The sequence below is a fragment of the Balaenoptera physalus genome, assembly GCF_965194825.1.
Source record: "Balaenoptera physalus genome assembly, chromosome: 2".
Lineage (NCBI taxonomy): Eukaryota > Metazoa > Chordata > Mammalia > Artiodactyla > Balaenopteridae > Balaenoptera > Balaenoptera physalus.
The window spans coordinates 22,396,776-22,417,862 of record NC_138883.1 but is presented as its reverse complement, the minus strand read 5'-3'; the positions used below and the strand labels follow the sequence as shown (position 1 = coordinate 22,417,862).

The 21,087-nt window shown below is 38.7% G+C and overlaps 2 protein-coding genes across 5 annotated transcripts in view; one reads left to right on the top strand and one right to left on the bottom strand.

Moving 5' to 3' along the window:
• CEP128 (centrosomal protein 128) overlaps positions 1 to 13,232 on the bottom strand; it is a gene marked incomplete at its 3' end in the record, with an annotated part of 432,096 nt that extends 418,864 nt beyond the window's left edge. For all 4 annotated transcript variants that reach the window (XM_082451219.1, XM_082451220.1, XM_082451221.1 and 1 more), the window contains exons 1-2: positions 7,948 to 13,232; positions 5,968 to 6,122 (exon numbers count right to left, since the gene is read on the bottom strand). The remainder of the gene's footprint in view (positions 1 to 5,967; positions 6,123 to 7,947) is intronic.
• Positions 13,233 to 16,046: 2,814 nt separating this feature from the next.
• The window catches only part of TSHR (thyroid stimulating hormone receptor), a 165,749-nt gene continuing 160,708 nt past the window's right edge, over positions 16,047 to 21,087 (top strand). Inside the window, exon 1 of the mRNA XM_082451480.1 lies at positions 16,047 to 20,864. The gene's annotated coding sequence lies outside the window, so the exon portion shown is untranslated. The remainder of the gene's footprint in view (positions 20,865 to 21,087) is intronic.

Here is a 21,087-nt window from a genome sequence, read left to right as displayed (position 1 = left end):
TCCATCACCATGAGGACATGCCCACGCTATCCCACCGGAAGGTGTGGGATACGTGGTTGCCCCAGTGGCTTCCAGCTTGGATCAGCTGGAAGACCTGACAGCTGAGCTCAAACAAATGAGTCTAGCCAAGATAAGCAGACAATTAAAGTGTACTGTTGTATACCGGCAAGGTTTTATTTATTATGCAGTAAAGGCCAGCTGATATATATAGGTTACTAGTAAGTCATTTGATTTGGTTCAGAAGATGGTTAATTTCCTGACATTTCCTCTCGAGCCTGCTCTCCTTGAGAAAACAGGTTGGTTTCAGACTCTTCTAACCGTAGAAGCAAAAAAGGACAGGTTCATATTAGGATGCACAAAATGAGCATTAACAATTGATATAACAAGTGACAGGCCACCAATTTTTGAGAATGTAATCATAAATATCAGTTGGGGCTATTTATGTGTTCCCTGTAACATTGTTTTCAAAAGAAACATACTATTTCTTAAGTGTATTATAAAGCTTATTTGTTTTCTTCCTATTAGTTTTTCAAGTAGAAACAGAAACTCCTCTTGACTTTCCTAGTGAACAAAACAACATTAAAAATTTTAAGAAAGGGAAGTATTTCTTATTGCTATTTATACCTTAAATTTGCATATTGCTTTATAGCTTACAAAGAATTTTCATTAGCATTTTCCCTTTTGATCTCCACTTGAATCCTATAAAGTTGGTATAATTAAAACCCATTACTTTTGTTGCTAAAGGAAAACAAAGTTTTGAGTAAAATACTTACCCATGATTGCTTTGATAAAAAGTTACAATAACAGAACTGGAACCTAGATCTTGTGTCTCTAAGCCAGTGCCTTTTCCACAGCATTCTTAGATGCAAAAGAACTGTGTAAATTCCAAATACATTGCCCAATCACTGAAATGTCTGGGAGTTTTTTTGTCCTTCCCTACCGTATTTCTTACGATCCATTCCCCCCACCATACACACACAACCAGTGCATTTAAAATAGGCCAAACTATTCCATATGTACCCATTTACTCAGAACTAAAGGTTTATATAATGAATACAGTATACAATAATAAAGTATTAACTATGTAAATCTGCTATACATCCAATTTTCTACAGCTATTTTAAGATGAGTTTTAAATAATCCTGTCTTGTATTAGGAATATTTACAACCTCTTTCAAGCCGAAAAGCATTCCTTTTTTTTTTTCCAGAATTCATATCCTAAAGCCTTAAACTTAAAAAAAAAGTATTATTAATACTTTTGCTCCACTCTTTCTCAATCCCCATATTTCTTTCTTCCCCCACTCTTCTTTTACTTTATATCTTTAGATCTCCCTTTAACTCTTCTATAATAATGAACTGGAATACGTTTTTACTGTACTTAGAAATATGCTTACTCAAGAGTTTGGTATTTTTTATTCTTAATTTTTAAAGTGGGTAAAAAGAATGACGTGTATATTCTTTCCAAGATATAATAAAAGCTTCTAATTTTTTTTAAAAGGTGATTGTAATTCTTTGTACCATGAACTGTTTCCTTTAATATTTTTAAATGTATACATAAAAATTTTAAAGATATAGAATTAGAAAAGAATCCAACTATAATAAAATACAGCTCAATATCATATAAAACCAGTTACATTGAAACAATTACTGCAAGTACATGGATGTAAACTCCAGTTAAGAACCTCAATTTCGGGCTTCCCTGGTGGCACAGTGGTTGAGAGTCTGCCTGCCAATGCAGGGGACACGGGTTCGAGCCCTGGTCTGGGAGGATCCCACGTGCCGCGGAGCAACTGGGCCCGTGAGCCACAATTACGGAGCCTGCGCGTCTGGAGCCTGTGCTCCGCAACAAGAGAGGCCGCGACAGTGAGAGGCCCGCGCACCGCGATGAAGAGTGGCCCCCACTTGCCGCAACTGGAAAGAGCCCTCCCGCAGAAACGAACACCCAACACAGCCATAAATAAATAAAATAAATAAATAAAATTTAAAAAAAAAAAAAGAATCTCAATTTCAAAAACTTTCAAAAAACAAAAGTTGAAATAATAATGCTGACTAGCTAATGCTCTAACATCACAGCTTGCTATATGAAAATAACCCTACAAAGTAAGAACCACTGTCATCATGATATGTAGATAAGAGGCTTAAAGAAGCTAGGTAAGGTACCCAAGGTTACACAGCTTCCAACAGCAGGGCTGGGTCGTGAGTCTTTCTTCAAGGCCCAGATTCCTAACTATGTATGTATCCCTTCTCACTACCACCAACACCATTCATAATTCAGGACTTTTCTTAACTCATTACTAGCCACAGTAATGGTTTCTCTGAGTCTTTTTCTATCCATTCCAACCTTCACTGACACTCCACTGCCCATGTGATTGACTCTAGGTTCTTGAATCAGAAATTCAAGACCCTAATCAAGCCACCCTTCTCTTAATGAAAGAACCATAGAAAATATAAGGCCTACATTTAGCTATTACACCAGCTATTCTCCTACCACTTCCATCCCTCACTAATGTCATTAGGTCTGACTGAAATGCCGTCTGCTGTCGACCATTGCCACCTATATAAATTCCACCCATCTTTCCAGGTAAAGGTCAAATAATACAATCTCAGCGAAGCCTTCCATCTCCAGCCAGAAGTGATCTTTTCTCTGTCTGCATACTTACAGTTCCATACTTACAGCAAGACAATAATTAAACATGTCCATAATACGTAATTATTCCTGCCACAGAATTTTTTTCAATTTCTCAAATATGTTATGCTCATCTCACCATTATACCTATGCTGAATTCACCACCTAGAACATTCTTTTCACTCCTTTTCCTTTGGCTCTTACTTGTCCTTCAAATCTCAGTTCAGAGGAAATTTCCCCTAGAAAGCCTTCCTTCACTGCCCCCACCTTAACCCTGGGCCAAGAGCCCACCTTGGACACCAACTCCTCACAGCCCAGACATAGCTAACTGGCTGTTTACTTGTCTGTCTCCCTTCTAGTCTCTAAATCTCATCATAGACTCCATTTACTTTGTTCATGGTTGTATTTCAACACCGAGCATAGCGCCTGGTGTGTAGCTGGAATATTTTTTAATGAATTTACAATTAAATTCTCCTTATTACACTGTCTGATTAATCCAGAGACAAATTTCAAAGTACAGGACTTTGGAATTGGTGATTCTAATTAAATAATTGTTGGATGAAATAATTTTTGCAGTAAATAGCCTAGATTAATTATCTTAAGTCCTCAGACAATATGGATTGAACTGCAAAATAGTATAAATATGAATACTTGGTATGTCTTGAGTAAACAAGGATAATCATTTCAAATTCATTTGAATGTGTTAAAACTTTTAACTGAATCAAACCTAGGTTTGCTTGAATTATTGCAAATCACTTTCTCATTGCTATTTGCAGCTACCTACATTCCTCAATTATTATTTATTGGTACTCTAAAGCTCTACACACTCCAAATTACCTAGGCTCTTTACTATCTGTGTCCATTCTCAGTACTGTTTTAATGTACCAATTGCCACTCATAAGCTAACCCATTTTTGCCATTTTAAAGCCTTCACTCTCCCACCATTGAGCTTTTTCCTTCTTCCTACAATCTATAAAATTATCTCTTCTTTTTTTATTTTTTTAACTTTTTTTAAAATAAATTTATTTATTTATTTTCGGCTGCATTGGGTCTTCGTTGCTGCGCGCGGGCTTTCTCTAGTTGTGGTGAGTGGGGGCTACTCTTCCTTGCGGTGTGTGGCCTTCTCATTGCAGTGGTGGAGCACGGGCTCTAGGTGCGTGGGCTTCAGTATTTGCAGCACGTGGGCTCAGTCGTTTTGGCTCGTGGGCTCTAGAGCGCAGGCTCAGCAGTTGTGACTCGTGGGCTCTAGAGTGCAGGCTCAGTAGTTGTGGCACACAGGCTTAGTTGCTCCGCGGCATGCGGGATCTTCCCGGACCAGGGCTCGAACCCGTGTCCTGCACTGGCAGGCAGATTCTTAACCACTGAGCCACCAGGGAAGTCCCTATTTTTTTTAAATAATAATCAGAGTTCACTTGTTCCAAGAAGTCTGTCTTCACTAAAAGCCTAGTTCAGGCTTAGCCTTAATTCACCTATTCATTCATCTATGAGCTCATTCAGTCATGAGTACCTGTTTCATGGCAAACACTGTGCATAAAGTAGATTTTAAATGTTCATCAGCTAAATGGATTCATGTAACCACAAATACTCCCATCTCCCAAACAATCCAAGTACCAGTATTGTACAGATATACATCAAGGATTATATGAATTTCAGGGAGGTGCTAATATCTGATAAAGACCTGATAAGCCTCTTAGGATCATTCATAATTATTAATAAGACACCAGAAACAAGGTTAAAGAACTAAAGTAAAAACTCAGAAAAATATTTGGATTCTATGAAAACCAAAGAATTCATCATCTCTTTAAAAAAATAGAAAAAAGAACATTCCAGTAGTAAAAGGTGCACAGGATAAACAGGCAATTCACAGAATACGTGTAACATATTCTATTTCGCTAATTAGAGAATTGCAAATTAAAATAATGATATTCTTTTTTATCTGTTTTGTACCTGTGAAAAAAAAGTTCTCACCACCAAGGGCACACCTTGTTGTAAGAATATTAACTAGGATAGCTTTTCTAGAGAACAATCTGGCAAGTAAAAATAAGTAATATGCACATGTTTTGACCCAGAGATTCTACTTCGATAACTATTTCCCTAAGAAAACAAAAGCAGATGTATGTATACTCTTAGATGTAGATGTAGGTAAAAGAGCTTCATTGCAGAATTATTTATAGTAGTAAAAAAAAAAAACACAAATCCACTGATAAGGGATATATTAAATGTATCTAGTCATTTGGGATACTATGTAGCAGTTAAAAGAGACAAGGTAAAATTTTATACGTACATTATTACAAGAAAGAAACACACTATAGAATAGTATGAATATACTGAAACATTTCATATTAGAATCAACCCAGTGACATTATTACATGGATTACAGTGAATCTACTCCAGGTTATTTTTATATTATTCCCAAATGTGTCAAGACTGCAGTTGAAAATTTCTGGACTAAATTATCCTAACAGGCCCCTCCAGCTCTAATATTCTTTAATTCTAAGAACCTTTTACACATTTATCTTAGACAAAGTGTTATTACAAGACCCCAATCGGTCTTCCCTACATGTTTAAGCGCCCTTTATCTAAATGCAACGTGAAAATGCTAAAGTGTCCAGAATTTTAAATCTATGATGCAAAACCTGAGTTAACACTATCCTCTTGATTATCAATGACAATTTATGTTGCATACATACACTTATAGAAATCACAGATACAGTTACCTCTTACCTCAATAATAACATAAAGACCATTATATTGATATCTTGGGAAAAAAACTAAGAAAGATAATAGAACCCTTTGAACATTTAAAGAGATGAATAACAAGAAACGTGGCTTACATGGTACACAATATAAAAATACTAACCGCAAATCAAACCCTATTAGAGGGCAATCAGAGACCACAGTGTGGCCTCTGTGTAGTGGGCAGGACTGGGATTTAGAGTCAGAAGACCTGGCGATGAAGACCACTCTTTTGGCTCCAGAATCCAAGCAAATCAAATAACCTATCTGAGCCTCAACTGCCTCATTTCTAAAATGAACAGAAGGATAATAAATGTATTATATACAACATGTAAAAGGTGCCTAATACAGGGCCTGAGACAAAATAGGTTCTCAAATACTTGCCTAATAGAAGCAGGTGCATTATTATTGCTTTTATTAAGGTATCTAGTTTGTTCCCCTAAATTTTTGTAATACTGCATGTACAACCATCCTATTTAATTTTGATACTGCGTGTTAGAAAGGGGTTTCTTGCTCCTTAAAAGCCTATTTGTTGCCATATTCTTTTCCACTATAAATATGCAAAAATACGTTATCTCAGAAACTCAGGGAGGAAGCATACTTACAAAGCACACCCCCAAAGCTCTGTGTTGCTGTCCTCTGAGCTCAGTGCTCTTCTTAGGCACGTATGTCTGCCTCCTATCATTTCTTCATGAGGTTCAGGGCAAAAGGCCTAGTCAAATGGATGATCTTGGTTGCCCCTACACTTTCCCCAAACCACCTACAGATAAATGAAACAAGGAGTAAAACACACCTACAACCTTAATATTTTTTAAACAATTAAAGACAAAAATAAGCTCACCCTATGTACAGTTTGTGTACATAGCAGAGAATATATCACATCAAGTCAGAGAACAGAGAAAATGTTCCTTGGATCATGCAAAAGCCCCACTGAAGCCACAGGAATTCTTCACACCCAAGTGCCCAGCCAGCATACTCCTCACTGGTGACTTCCGCCCATACCTGGTCATGCCTTGGGCGGGCTAGAGCATGTCGCAGTGTGAACTGTAGCCCAAGTCTAGCCAAAGGTACTATCCCTAAGCATGTCTCTCAGTGGGTAAACTAAGGCAGGTAATGAAATTAACATGTTACTTCTGAATTTAATGGCCCGACTGTATTTCCAAGCCAGTAAATGAACTACACGCTAGCACTCCTAAAGGAAATATTTTATAAACTGCCCAGCTCTTCCTACATTGAGTACTGCAATTAAATAAGTAAAAGTAAAATGCCTTTGGTTTTAAGAGCTGTGGACAGAAATATTCTCAGTTCTTTGTGACGCCTTTCAAAGCAGTCTGTAAGAATCCACTGAAAATTACCCACAGAGCTGCTGGTTGTCCACAGAAGAAGTAGATCTGGGAATACATCTATCAACCACTCCAAGAAAAAAGGTATTCTCTTAATCAAAATATACAGTCAAGAGACAGTTCAAGTTGACCCAGAGGTCATGCAATGACAGAGAGGTATACACAGGTATGATGCATGCTTAACTCTTTTAACAAAGCAGCTACTACCTTCATTCTATGAGTCATAGACACCCCCAAATTTCTCTGTGCCAACATGAAACTACCAAAATTTTAATCTTCTATCTGTGCTGTCCAATACGTCACTAGCCATATGTGGCTAATGTGCTATAAATGTAAACTAGATGCAATACTTAGTAACATTTTTTTAAGTTTTTTTAGGATGTAAAATATCTCAAGTTTCATACTGACTACAGGTGGAAATGAAAACATTTTGGATCTACTGTGCCAAACCAATTACTTAAAGAAATTTCACCAGCTCCTTTTTACTTGTTTAGTGTGAGCACTAGAAAATTTCACCTTGCAGTGTGGCTCACACTATGTTTCTATTAGCACAGCTCTGTATAGTTAATAAAAATAACTAACAAATACTGAGCACTCCCAATGGCCCAGGCCCTGTGTTAGATACTCTACGTAATACTTGGCACAAGGCTACAAAGCGGTTTTACAAGATGTCCGCGGAAGTGACTGAGCTCCATCAAACCGACAAAGGATGCAGCTGAAACTCAATGTCAGGTGTTCCTACGAAATAACTCAAATAAGGGGCTGTTAAACAGCTGACACTGGGGCAACTCCCATGTTGGCATAGGAAAGACAAGTCATTGACACAGCGTTCCCAAGGGTAGCAAATTTTTGTGACTCTAAAACATGTACAAAACGTCCAATTATATCCCAGGCCAGGCAAGTACACGCCAGAATGAGGCCAAACTCCTTGACAGCTCAAGCTTCACAGCTGCTAGAGGCAGGACAAGCTGCTTTCAAAAAGAGAACAACGAAGTTCAAACTCCCTGCATAACTTGACCAGGACCTGACTGTGGACACCCACGCCGAGGGAGGGGGGCGTCGGGGTGCCAGGCACGCCGTCTCCCCCAACTTTAGCACATACACCACCCATCCACGGCCCTACCCCAGATCTCCGGGCGGCTTTGGCGTCCCCACCCCTGGGACGAGGGGAAGCGGGACCTAAAACGTCTACGATAGGATAGGGAAGTGGTAAAGAGCAAGGGGACGGTTGGGCGCAGGTACCTGAGACAGAAGAGGACCCCAGGTCCTTAATGCCGGATCATTGCCGAGGCCCCATCCGGCTCCCGCGGCCACCAGTGACCCAGAAGCTGTAACTGACTGGACGCAGCGACGCAACCGACTCTGCTCTCCCCAGACTCGGAGCTATGGCAACTTGAACTAGCCGCCCAGCCGCAGCAAGTGTACAGTGCCCCGCTGCTACCACTTGGCCCTCTGGGGGTTGTAGTCCGTCTCATGCTCAAAAGCAAGGAGTTACCAGGGGAGATCGGCCCCAAAAGAAACTGCATTTCCCAGGATGCCATACGACTGGCCTTGGGGTGACTTTTCCGGAAGAAGCCGAATTAGCTGGCACCTGAGTCCCTCGGCCGCGCCCTCTTGCCCTGTTCTTTTTTTTTTAAAGGGCCAGTAATTCCTATAAGCGACAAACACCAGATAATGAGTTAAGAGAGCTGCTTTAGCCCTGACTCTAGCATAATCAGAAGTGTCTAAAATATTTACTTTGTAAAAAAATAACAAAAAAATCAAAGTAGCTGCAATACTAACACAAACTATGTTTCTTTTACTCCTTGGGGAACAGGGAAGCATAATTTTCAGCACTGAAATGTAAAAATCCCCTTAATACCAGGGCCCAATGTCTTTTCATTTCTTTTTCTTTTTTAATTTAATTTAATTTATTTATTTTTATACAGCTGGTTCTTATCAGTTATCTATTCTATACATATTAGTGTATATATGTCAATCCCAATGTCTTTTTCTAAAGGCTCACAAATTCTTAGAACTGGAAGGGAACAGGGAAGATTATCTAATTAAACTTTTTAGGCCTGGAAAGAGTAAGTGACTCGTCTAAAACCACACAGTTCATTAATGGCAAACCCAAGGTATATGAGGCTGTCACTTCATGGCTGCTGCTACCTCAGTCGTTCTAGAACATGAGAGAGACATATTCCACTCAGAGAAGTCGGTTTCAGTCATGAAAAGGTGATGATAAAAACCTCGACAAAAAATTGAACTCTGGAAAAGCTACGAAGATGGGAAAGTCAAATTAGTCACCTGGAGCTTTGTTCCCTTCTGCTCTGCCAGAAAGACCATTGATTCTTTCCTCCTCAAGGCTAAGGTCAAATTTTACTTTATCTGTGAAAGCTTTCCTGGCTACCTCAAAAGAGCCAGATCACATTTTTTAACTATGCAGTTTCCTTATTCTAATAATTCTGTACCATAATTATCCATTTCCCAGTTGGTCTCTTCCACTAAATTCTAAGTCCCTCCTGTGTTTACAGGATCTTAACCTATTAAAATTGTTATTTCTCTTCTCAGCCTTTCCTCACTTCACACTCTTCCTTCATATTTCTCTCTCTCTCTCTCTCTCTCTCTTTCTCTTTCTGTCTCTCTCTCTCCCCCACTCCTGCCCAGGCATGCATGCACACAAAATCATAAATAATATATATTAGAATTATTCAAATATTTTCTCTGGACAACACTGAGGTAAAGTTTATTTTATATTCAGCTTCAAAATAAAATAATTCTTCTAAAGATCTACCTATGTACTTGCATCTGTCTTCAAGCTATTTGCTCAAAGTTGTGTTCAAGAATGTGCTCCACCTGATACTGAAATTAAGGTGATTCAGAACAGCCTTAAACTTGCTCCATATGCATGTGGAAGCATAATAATTACTCCGTTTATATGTATATATGTTTATATATTCACATATATTTGATTTTTCAAAACAAATATGTCATTCATTTAATTCAGCAAATGTATGCTGAATCTTTCTATGATCCAGACATTGTATTAGATACTGAAGATGCAGTAAAAATGAGGAGGTAAACAACATAGTCTCTGCCCTCATGTTACTCAGAGTCAAGTGAGGGGAAATAGATTATTAAACAAATTATTACAAACCCAGGTGAGAGTACCACATAGGTTTCTATAGATAGACATAAAAAAACTTCCTGAGGAATTGATATCTGATTAACTGCAGGAAGAATGACTACCAAAAAAAGCTAATGTAATCTTGGGATGCATTAATAAAAGCTGATTTTTCCACAACCTCTCTTCCCTGGTTCAACCACATTTAGAAAATTGGATTAAATTCTGGGGACCCCATTTTTAAAGTGATATTAACAAAAAAATAGCAAAATCAGAGGATACAACTGGGACTGATGGATAGAGAATCAGATTTGAGTTCAATATGACGAAGAAATTTTAAAATACATTATTAAATTTATAGCACCTTTTGTCATATGGTGTGCTCTCAATACACAGATATGATATCCAGAAAAAATACAGTAAAGTCAGATCATAGACTCTTTCTCCTTCTTAACAAAAGAGATAAAATAATAAAGCCAATTTAAAAAAAAAAGATTTTACACAAAATGTGCCTGTAACTACCAAATGACCTTAATTGCTTTTAACTGATATGGCGGGCACACATTATCCAACCCCAAAACCATAGTCAAGATGAATCACCTGAATTTAGAGGTGGAAAAACCCACAAGGATTACCACCTGCAGTGCATAGTCTTTTTTCACAAACAATGTTAATAGAGTCACAGAGAGGTTACATGATGTATTTGGTTTGCTAGGACTGTCATAATAAAATACCACTGAATGGGTGACTTAAACAACAGAAATCGATTTCTCACAATTCTGGAACCTGCAAGTCCAAGATCAAGACGTCAGCAGGTTGAGGTCCTCCTGAGGCCTCTTTCCTTGGCCTGAGATGGTTTTTCTCTCTGTGTGTCCTCATGTGGCCATTTCCCTGTGTGGGCAGTTGCCTGGAGTCTCTCTTCTTATAAAGACACCAGTCACGTTGGATTAGGGCCCCACCCTCATGACCTCATTAAACCTTAATTACCTCCTTAAAGGCCCTGTCTTCAAATATTGTAACACTGAGGGTTAGAGCTTCAACATATGGGATGAGGGAGCACAGTTCAGTGCATAACACATGATTTCCCCAAAATAGTACCTATTCAGGATTAGTGTCATCAGTGATCCTCCCACCACACAATACCTTGATAAAATTAGATGTGGTGGATATTTTTTACATACCTCACCCACATTTCCCCTTTACTGGGAATGCTCCTACCCATAGTATTGGGCTGCTGAAGCTTTGTTTATATTATACAAAGCCCCTATCTCTCTGACCATGGGTGGTTGGACAAGGGACAGATACTTGAAATAATTTGGCCCAATTATGCTTGTATCCTTTAAAACTGGGACTCAAGCATTTAATTCGTTATGTGAATAGTCTTGATGTACAGGTACAAGCTGAAGTTGTCGTAGGGAGGTGACCATTTTCAACTGTGTTCAAGGAGAAACAGAAATCTAATCCACAGAGAAAGAGAGAGAGAAACAAATGGGTAAAGCAGCAGGAGTAAACTGTGCAGCCCCAGAGGAAATAAGCCTAAGAGAAGAGGGCCTTGCTTCCTGACAACTTCCAAGTTCCTGGCTCCAATCCCACTTGTATTATTGAAAGTGTTATTCCCACTTGTATATCCTGTACTTGTGACCCAGGATACACTAGAGGCAGCTGGAGGTGGTTAAATGCACAGATTTCAGAGCCAGACCACTCGGGTTCAAATCTTAGCTATAATACCTATCAACTGTGTGACCTCAAGCACATACTTAATCACTCTGTGCTTTCAATTCTTCCTCTGCAAAATGTGGATGCTAAGAATAGTACATAATGTGTAGGGTTGTTTTGAGGAAAAAATTAATTAATGTGTGTGAAGGACTTAGCCTAGTGCCTAGCCCATAGTAAGCAGTCAATACAGTTTAACTGATATACACTATGATATCCTAAAATGTTAGTTCCATGAACATTGGGACCTTGTTTATTGCTTTGTTTTAGGTACTTAGAATGAAGAATAGACCATGTTGCCTTGTGATGATTTCCCTTTTGAAGCTTAAGATAAGTTCTACTGACTAAAATTCAAAGAGCCTTGACTAAGATGACACTGGTGAAGCCTAACTGTCCAGCCTGTGAGATTTGAGGTATTAAAGTCACATCTAGGTTTTTTTTGAGCAATTTCATCAAAAACCCTTTTGAACCACACCAAATATTAAACATCTAGATGGGCTAATCAATAAAGAGGTTGTGGGATGAGCCTAGCCTGAAAGCATTGACATGAACCTCACAGCCCAACTCTGCTGTTGTGTGGCAGACAGAGGCAGTGGTATTTCAAGTAGAAAGGGCAGAAGTTTGTTCTACCCATATCTTGCAAACTCATACTACTGTGAAATAACAGTAGAAAGCTGATTATTTCTATGTGACAAGAAAATATATTTGAAACACTAACCAAATTTTCCCCAAGTATTTTCTTGTCCCCTTGGCTCCCTCACCCACCCACCTCCATTTCAGCCAGCTAAGCTGTGCTGTGCTTATGGCTCAGAGAAGGGATGTGACCACAGGAAGCAGAAAGGGAGAGGAGGCGAAAGAGAATAAAAAGAAGAAAAAAAGTAGCCTCTTCCTGACTCTTGAGCATTAAGCCTAGAGATCCTCAGATAAGACTGGCTATATAATTTGTGAGGCCCAGTGCAAAATGAGAACACGAGGCCCTGTTCAAAACTGATTAAGGATGTCAAAATGGCAACAGCAGAGCATTAAACTAAGATCAAGGTCTTTCTGAGTGCAGGGCCCTGTGCAGTTACACAGATTACAAACCCATGAAGCCAGCCCTGCTTTCAGAAAGGAGTTGTGGTATAAGCAAAGAATTTGGAAGCAAATATGAACAAGAGAAGTCCCCACAAAAGAAAAGCTATTCGTGACTGGAATTGTCATAAGAAACAGAGAAGAGAGCCCTAGGATGGGAGGTTGGGGGTTGAGGGGCAGACCTGATGGTGTTGGAGGAGAGCGCATGTCCATAGAGCACTCAGCCTCCACTCAAGCAAGTACCATTCATAGCCTGAACCTAGCTGTCCTGCCCATTGGCATTAGGGGAGGATGTCTCTTCAAAAAGCATGCATTTTGCCCAGTGATTTTCCAGCCCAAGTAATGACCATCTGTACCATTAGACTTTGCTCGGTTCTGTCTAGCCATCATAGAGTGTCAAGCTCCCTCATAATATCACAGGACAATTATAAGTCCTAAGAAGGAAGATGGATCACCAAAGTGGGACGCTATTGGTAAGGTAAAGAGGAAATCCCCAGCAACCTAATTTGTTAGGACTGAATGAAACTACTCAAAATTCTCTCTGAACCAAGACAGTAGTGAAAGCCACTCTCTTTACACCAGCATGAGATGATCATAAATGGTCATTGACTCTCTTTTTTTATTATAATAATTATTATTATTTATTTATTTTTGGCTGCATTGGGTCTTCGTTGCTGTGCGCGGGCTTTTCTCTAGTTGCGGTGAGTGGGGGCTACTCTTCATTGAGGTGCGTGCGCTTCTCATTGCGGTGGCTTCTCTTGTTGCGGAGCACGGGCTCTAGGCTCGCGGGCTTCAGTAGTTGTGGCTCGCGGGCTCTAGAGCGCAGGCTCAGTAGTTGTAGCACACGGGCTTTGTTGCTCCGTGGCATGTGGGAATCTTCCCAGACCAGGGCTCAAACCCGTGCCCCCTGCACTGGCAGGCGGATTCTTAATCACTGCGCCACCAGGGAAGCCCGGTCATTGACTCTTTATGCATCAAGTTTCAAGATAACTGCAAGTCTAATAAGAGTTGAAATAAAATATAAGATGTTGCAAAAGTGGTATCGCCCGCTACTCCAGAATCATCTTCAGCCATTCATTGTGTAGAAGCACTGTTGATCCTGTAATATTCTTTCTAGCCATACACTTCCTAATTATAGGTATTTGTCACTGTCAAGAACATCACAAATATAAAACAGCAATTTTTATGCATTTAAATCAAAATGAAAAACTACTAATGTACAAAACCAAAATTGTAAGACATTTTTGTAGTTAAATAATATAGCCTATGTTCCACTTTAATAGGCACCTTTTGAAAAAAGACAAAACACATAGAGTAATTCATTGCTAAGTACCACTTTCTGATATTTGAACCATGCCAATGGTCGTCCTACATAAAGGAAAATGTAATGCTCTGTAGCCATTTGCATTTATCTGTTGTATTTTAAAGGATTTTTTTGTGTTTAATGGATCTGAGTGCAAACACTTCCCTTTATTTAAACTGATTCAGCTTCTCATCCTGTGTGTTTATTTGCCCCAGGTTAAAAGTTATGCTAAGGAAAGAAAATTGCTTTATTATCATACCAATTTGTTGAGCAGGCTATTAGAACATAGCCATTCGCTGAGGGCTTATTCTAGTTTACTAAATTGAAACTGGTTGACATTTCACCTACATTATGATCACCACTAAGCCAATTTTATGCTGTCTAAATCTTGATTAAAATGTTACAGATTTCAATGTACCATTTCTGTTCCCAATAAAGATGGAGTAGGAGAGACCAGACTTACCCTACACCTGAATCAAACAAAAATACACGCAAAATATATGAAACAATGCTTTTCAAGACAGTAGACATCAGACAAAGAAGGGCAGAGAGATAGGAAACAAATAAGGTAAGCCTTATGATTGCCACAACTTACTGCCTTGAGAACATTTCCTGGGCATGGTGCATGGAGAAGGAACTCAGGAAGAGCCCAGCAGATGCTCTGAATTGAAGAAACAGAGCTGAGAGTCGGGGAAGACCAGTGTAGCTGGAGTTTGCAGAACAAACCGGAGTGGAGAGAACCACATAGAGAGAAAACTCCAGAGAACTCCATGGAGTGTTCAGCAGAGTATAAATCATCACACTTATGTGAAGAAACTGAGGCTGGAGACAGAAGCACCTTACAAGACTGAGGGAAAAGTGCCTGTCACTCACAGGACCAGGAATAGTGACTATTCCTACCTGCCAGATTGAAACACCTCATAATTCATGGAGCATTAGGTAGAGTACACAGAAGAGTCTTATCTCAGGGCTGGGGAATAATTAGCAACAGATTAAATGCTACTCTGGTCCCACCTAACAAACCTTGAAAGCAAAATCCAAAAATATCAAAGTTTCCAAGTAATTTAATCATGTCTGACAACAAATCTCAACTTTATGTGAAATCAAATAATTCAGTACCAACAGGGTTAAAATTTACATCAGCCATCCAAATAAGGTTATCAGGCATATAAAGAAGAATGAAAATGTAACCCATTTAAAAAAGAAAAATCAACCAATCTAAACCGACCCAGAGCTGACAAAGATGTTAGAATTATCAAACATTGTTGGGGGTTGAATTGTGCCCCCCGAAAAGATATCTTGACGTTCTAACACCTGGCACCTGTGAATGTGACCTTATTTGGAAATAGAGTTTTTGCAGGTATTCAAGTTAAATTGAGGTCAGAGTGGATTAGGGTGGACCCTAATCTAATGACTGGTGTCCTTATAGGAAAAGAGAAATATGGACACAGAGATACACAGAGAGAACATCTTGTGATGATAGAAGAGAAATTGGAGTAATGCAAGCCAAGTGATGCAAGTCAAGGATTGCCGGCAACCATCACAAGCTGGAAGAGCAATGAAGGAGCTTTCATAGAGAGAACACCCCTGCCCACACCTTGATTTTGGACTTCTAGCCTCCAGAACTATGAGTGAATTAATTTCTGCTGTTTTAAGCCACCAATTTTGTGGTTCTTTTGTTTCAGCAGCCCTAGGAAACTAATTCAGACATCAAAATAGTTACTGTGATTTAGATGTTCAGAAATTTACATAGAGACAGGGAAAATATGTTAAAGCCCAAATAGAACTTCTAGATATGAAAACTTTTCCTGAGATGAAAAATACACTGGTAAGACTAGTGGCAAATTAACTCTTTCAGAAAAAGAAAAAAAGAATACTGAATTTGAAAACATAGCAAAAGAAACTGTCTAAATGAAAAATAGAAAAAGAAAAGTTTCGATATAAAAAGCATCAATGAGCTCTTTGTGGGACAACTTCATTCAGCCTAATGTAAGTGTAATAACTGGAATCGCCAAAGGAGTAAAGAGAGATAAGGGGATAGAGAAAGTATTCATACATGAAGAAATAAAGCCTGAAATTTTTTCAAATTATAAAATTTGAAAACCATAAATGCACAAATCCAAGACCCTCAAAATATTGCATAAGAAAGATGAAGAAAAATACATCAAGGCACATGATAAAATGACTCTTAACCAGTGATAACAAAAGTCTTGAAAGCTTCCTATGGGAGAAAAAAACATGTTGCAAAAGAACAAAGAAAAATGACAGAAGATTTGCCCCTGGAAACGATGCAAGCAACAAGACAATGAAGCCATATTTTGTAAGTACTGAAAAGAAAAAATACTGTCAGTCTATGACTCTATACTAAGCAATGATACCCTTTAAAAATGAAGGCAAACCAGCACTTCTCAGACACACAAAACCTGGCATAATTTATAACCAGAAGATCTGTACTACAAGAAACGTTAAAGTCTTTCAAGCAAAAGCCAGGTGACAGTAGAAAATACGGCTCTACATGCACTCAGGAATGAAGACTAGAAATGATAACTAAATGAGTCTTTTCTTATGACTTAAATTTCTTTGAAAGATAACTGCTTATCTTAACAAAGATAATAAGAACATATTGTAGAGTTTATAGCTTATGCATAGGTAAAATGTACGGCAACAGAAGCATAAAGACCAGGAAAGGAGAAATGGATGTAACACCGTTATGGTGTTATGTATGGTTCTTAAACCATACATAAAGCAGTGTAATAGCAGCTGCAGGTAGACTCTGATAACTTAAAGACATCCACTATAAACCCTAAAGCAGGCACTATAATAACCAAACAAAGAGTTATAGCTAAGAGTCAACAAAGAAGATGAAATGGAATCATAAAAACTCCTGAATTAATCCAAAGAGGTTAAAAAAAGAAAAGGAAAAAGGGATCAAAGAACAGATGGGATGAATAGAAAACCAGGAGCAAGATTACAGACTGAAACCTAATATCAATAATGGCATCAAATGTAAATGATCTATACAATCCAAATAAAAAGCAAAGATTGAAAGCAAAACCTGCTTTCAATCTGCTATTTATAAGAAATGGCACTTCAAATATAAGGATGCAAAGAGGTTGAAGTAAAAGTATAGAAAAAGAATAGCATGGTAACACTAATCAAAAGAAAGTTGGATTGTCTCTATAATATAAAAAAGTCAATTAAAGAGAAAAGGACATCACAAGAGATAAAAAAGTACATTTAATAATGATAAAGGCATCAATTCACCAAGAAAATAAAAGAGTTCTAAATGGTTGTGTATTTAATAGTAGAACTTCAAAACATATGAATCAAAAACTGATAGAAATACAATGGAAAAAAAGACAAATCCCCAATTACAGTAAAAAAATTTTAGTACCCATGTCTCAATAATTGACATAACAAGTAGACAGAAAAATCAGCAAAAATATAGATGACTTGAACAACACTATCAACAACTTGATCTGTTGTCATTTGTAGAACACATTCAGAATACACATTTTTTTCAAATACACACTGAACATTTGTCAAAATAGACCTTATTCTGAGTCTCACTAAATCTAAAAGTTCTCAAGTCATACAAACTATGTTCTCTCTCTACAGTGGAACAAATTTAGAAATCAATAACAGAACGATATGTGGAAAATCCCCAAATATTTGGAAACTAAATAACACACTTCTAAATGACCCAGAAATCAAAGAAGACATCAAAAAAGAAAATTCAGCTGAATGAAAATAAAATTACAAGATATCAAAACCTATGAGATGTCTCTAAAGCAGTACTTATAGGGAAAATCTATAGCACTATACAATATTATTTTTTAAAAAGGTCTCAAATCAATGACCTCAGCCTTCACCATAAGAAACTAAGAAAAGAAGGGCAAATTAAACCCAACAGATGCAAAAGAAAGGAGATAATAAAGATCTGAGCAAGTATCAATGAAATAGAACATAGAAAAACAATAGAGAATCTATGAAACAAAAAGTTGCTTCTTTGAGAATATTTATAAAATTGATAAACCTCTAGACATACTTATCAGGAAAGGAAGAGAGAAGACACAAATAGCAGTATCAGGTATGAGAGTGCTGACATTAGAACAGATTATACAAATATGAAGAGGATAAGAGAATATTATGAACACATTTATGACAATAAGTTCAAAAATTTAGATAAAATGGACAAATTCATTGTAAGACACAAAATGTTAAAGCTGCCTCAGAAAGAATTAGATACACTGAAGAGCCCTACCATCTATTTTTAGAAATTTAATTTGAAGTTAAAAACCTTCCAACAAGTAAAACTCAATGTCCGGATAGCTTCACTGGTGAATACTACCAAATAACTAAGAAAGAAGTAATATCGATTCTACACAAGCTTACACAAATTTGAAGAGGAGGGAATATTTTCTAACTTATTCTATGATGGCAGAATTAGCCGTATACAAAAACTAAACAAACACATTACAAAAAAGAAAATAACAGTTAACATCTATGCAAAACTCATAACCAAATTTTAGAAAATTTAATCATAAAATAAATAAAAAACTTAATATGTCCTAATCAAGTGGGGTTTATCCCTGGAATGCAAAATGGGTTTAACATTCAAAAATCCACCACTTTTATTCACCACATTAACAAACTAAAAAAGAAAAATGCTGACTCATCTTAACAGATGCAGAAAAAGCATTTGACAAAATCTAATACCTATTCCTGATTAAAAACTCTAAGAAAAGAAGAATAGAAGGAAAGTTTCTCAACCTGATAAAAAGCATTTATGGAAACTGTATAGTTAATATCATATTTCATGATGAAAGAATGATTTCCCCCATATGATTAGAAACAAGATGATAACTGCCTTTAATCTTTCTACTCAAAATTGTACTGGAGTTTCTAGCCTGTGCAGTCCAATAAGAAAAAGAAATGAGAAGCATCCAGATTGGAAAAGAAGTAAACGATCTATACTCAGACAATACAACTCATCTATGTGGATAATTGGATGGAATCTACGAAACAGCTTCTAGAACTAATAAGTGAATTTCGTGATATTGCAGCCAAGCTATCAGATAACTGCAGCCCTAGCCATCATTTTGTTTGCAAACTCATGATAGACCTTAAGCCAGAGCATCCAGTTAGAGCTCTCCCAAATTGCACCACAGAAACTCTGAGGTAGTAAATGTTGTTTTAAGCCAACATTTAACATTTTGGAGTTATTGATTGTGCTGCAACAGATAGCTAATATAGCCATTGCCTATTCATTCATTTAACATTTATTATTTCCTAACTTTGAGCTAGGCACTGTTCTTGGTGTTAGGGATACAGTGGCCAAAAAAAAGCAAGGTTGCTGCTTTCATGGAGCTTATATTTTGATGGGGATGGGAGAGCAGCAAGAGACAGGCAATAAATGAGTAAACTAATTAATAATAATAACCAGAGATAAGTGCTTTGGTGAGGTAATATGATGGGGGGATCATTACTTGAGAAAGGTTTTCCCAGAAAAACTTAAGATATTTAAACAACAACTTGAATGATGTGACGATCTGGGGACAAATTGTTCCAGGCATAGAGTTCAACAATAGCGAAGGCCCAGAGGTGATAATAAACTTGTCTCTTTCCAGGTCCAGCAAAGCGATGGTAAGGGCCGGATCTTGAAGAACAGGAATCAGCAAACTTGTCTTCTAGGTCAAATCCTGCCCGAGTCCTGTTCCAGTACAGCCTACAAGCTAAGAATGGCTTTTACATTTTTAGAGGGTTGTATGAAAAAGAAGAAGGAGGAGAAGATGTGACAATGATCCTATGTGGCCCACAAAGCCTAAAACATTTAGGTTCTTCACAGGAAAATTTCTTCACAGGAAAAGTTTACAGGCACCCACAGTAGGATTTCATTGGTTGGTATAAAGAATTTATACTTAATTTTCTTTAAAAATTTTTTTTATTTCTTCTTTTTATTGTGGAATAGTATTCCATTGTATGGATGTATGACTCTTTGTTTATCTATTACCTAGTGGAAGAACATTTGGATGATTTCCAGTTTGGGGGGATTATGAACAAAGCCACTACAAAAATTGAAATACACATATTTAAAGTGCACAGTTTGATGGATTTTGGCAAATGTATACATCCACTCATGTCGAGTCTAATCAAGATGTAGAACATTTCTATCAATATAACCGCCATGAGTTCTCTGCTGTCCTTTTCCAGTCACTCTCCCCTAACCATTATTCTGACTTCCTTCACCATAACTTCCCCCCGCCGTCCTAGAAGTTCATATAAATGGAACCATATAGCATGTGAGAAGATGCTATATGATGCTATATGCTCCTTTTACCCAAGAAGAATTAGTAAGCAATTGGAAGCTTTTGAGAGGGAAATTGGCACAATCTGATATTTATTTTAAATTATCTTCTTGGCTACTGTGTGAAGGATGATGAGTAGACAATAGTGTGCCCCTTAAGTATTCTTCTTCTTCCCATCTTCTGGGGGGATATATGGCTCGATAATATTCCTGGCCAGACCAGAATTTACACGTCGACTTCAACTCCGTATCGCAAAGCTGGATTCAAGAGTTCCATTCAAGGCACTCGAACAGTTTCTGCCGTTCCCGGTTCTCCCGGCAGGTGGCGCCAGAGCCCAGTTCCTGCCCTGCCTCGCCGAGTCCGCGCGCTGCAGTGAGAGCCGGACGCCGCCGAACGCCGCCAGACGGCTCCCCGCGGCGATCTCTGCGCTAGTGGCCGCGCGCCCCCAGCGGTCCGGGTTTGCGCTGAAGTTGGGGAGCCGTGAGGATCCCCCGTGGGTGTCGCGCCCCGGCCTCGGCCGCCCCTCGGGCTGGCAAGCCACGTGTGCCCGCCTCCGACCCTCGGCAGAGGCGTCCTAGGCCAGGAGGAGCTGAAGTTCTGCGGCAGCGGCGTCCGCCCCGGGACGGTCCTCTCCGCTGCAACTTTCTCTGGATAGAGGGTGCGTGCGGGTGGATCCCGACAGGCAGCGCTCTGGGGAGGCTACCCACCCATGGGAAGAGGTGGCCCGTTGGGTCTAGAGCCGAGGAAAGGAGGGGGCGTCTAAACTAGGCTTTGGAGGGAAGTAATGGGAGGGGCGCGTGAGGCAGGTTGGAGAGCGGAGGGGACAGCCCGGACCGGCGCTGATTGTCAGGGAACAGACGGAGCGGGCTGAGTGGCTTGGG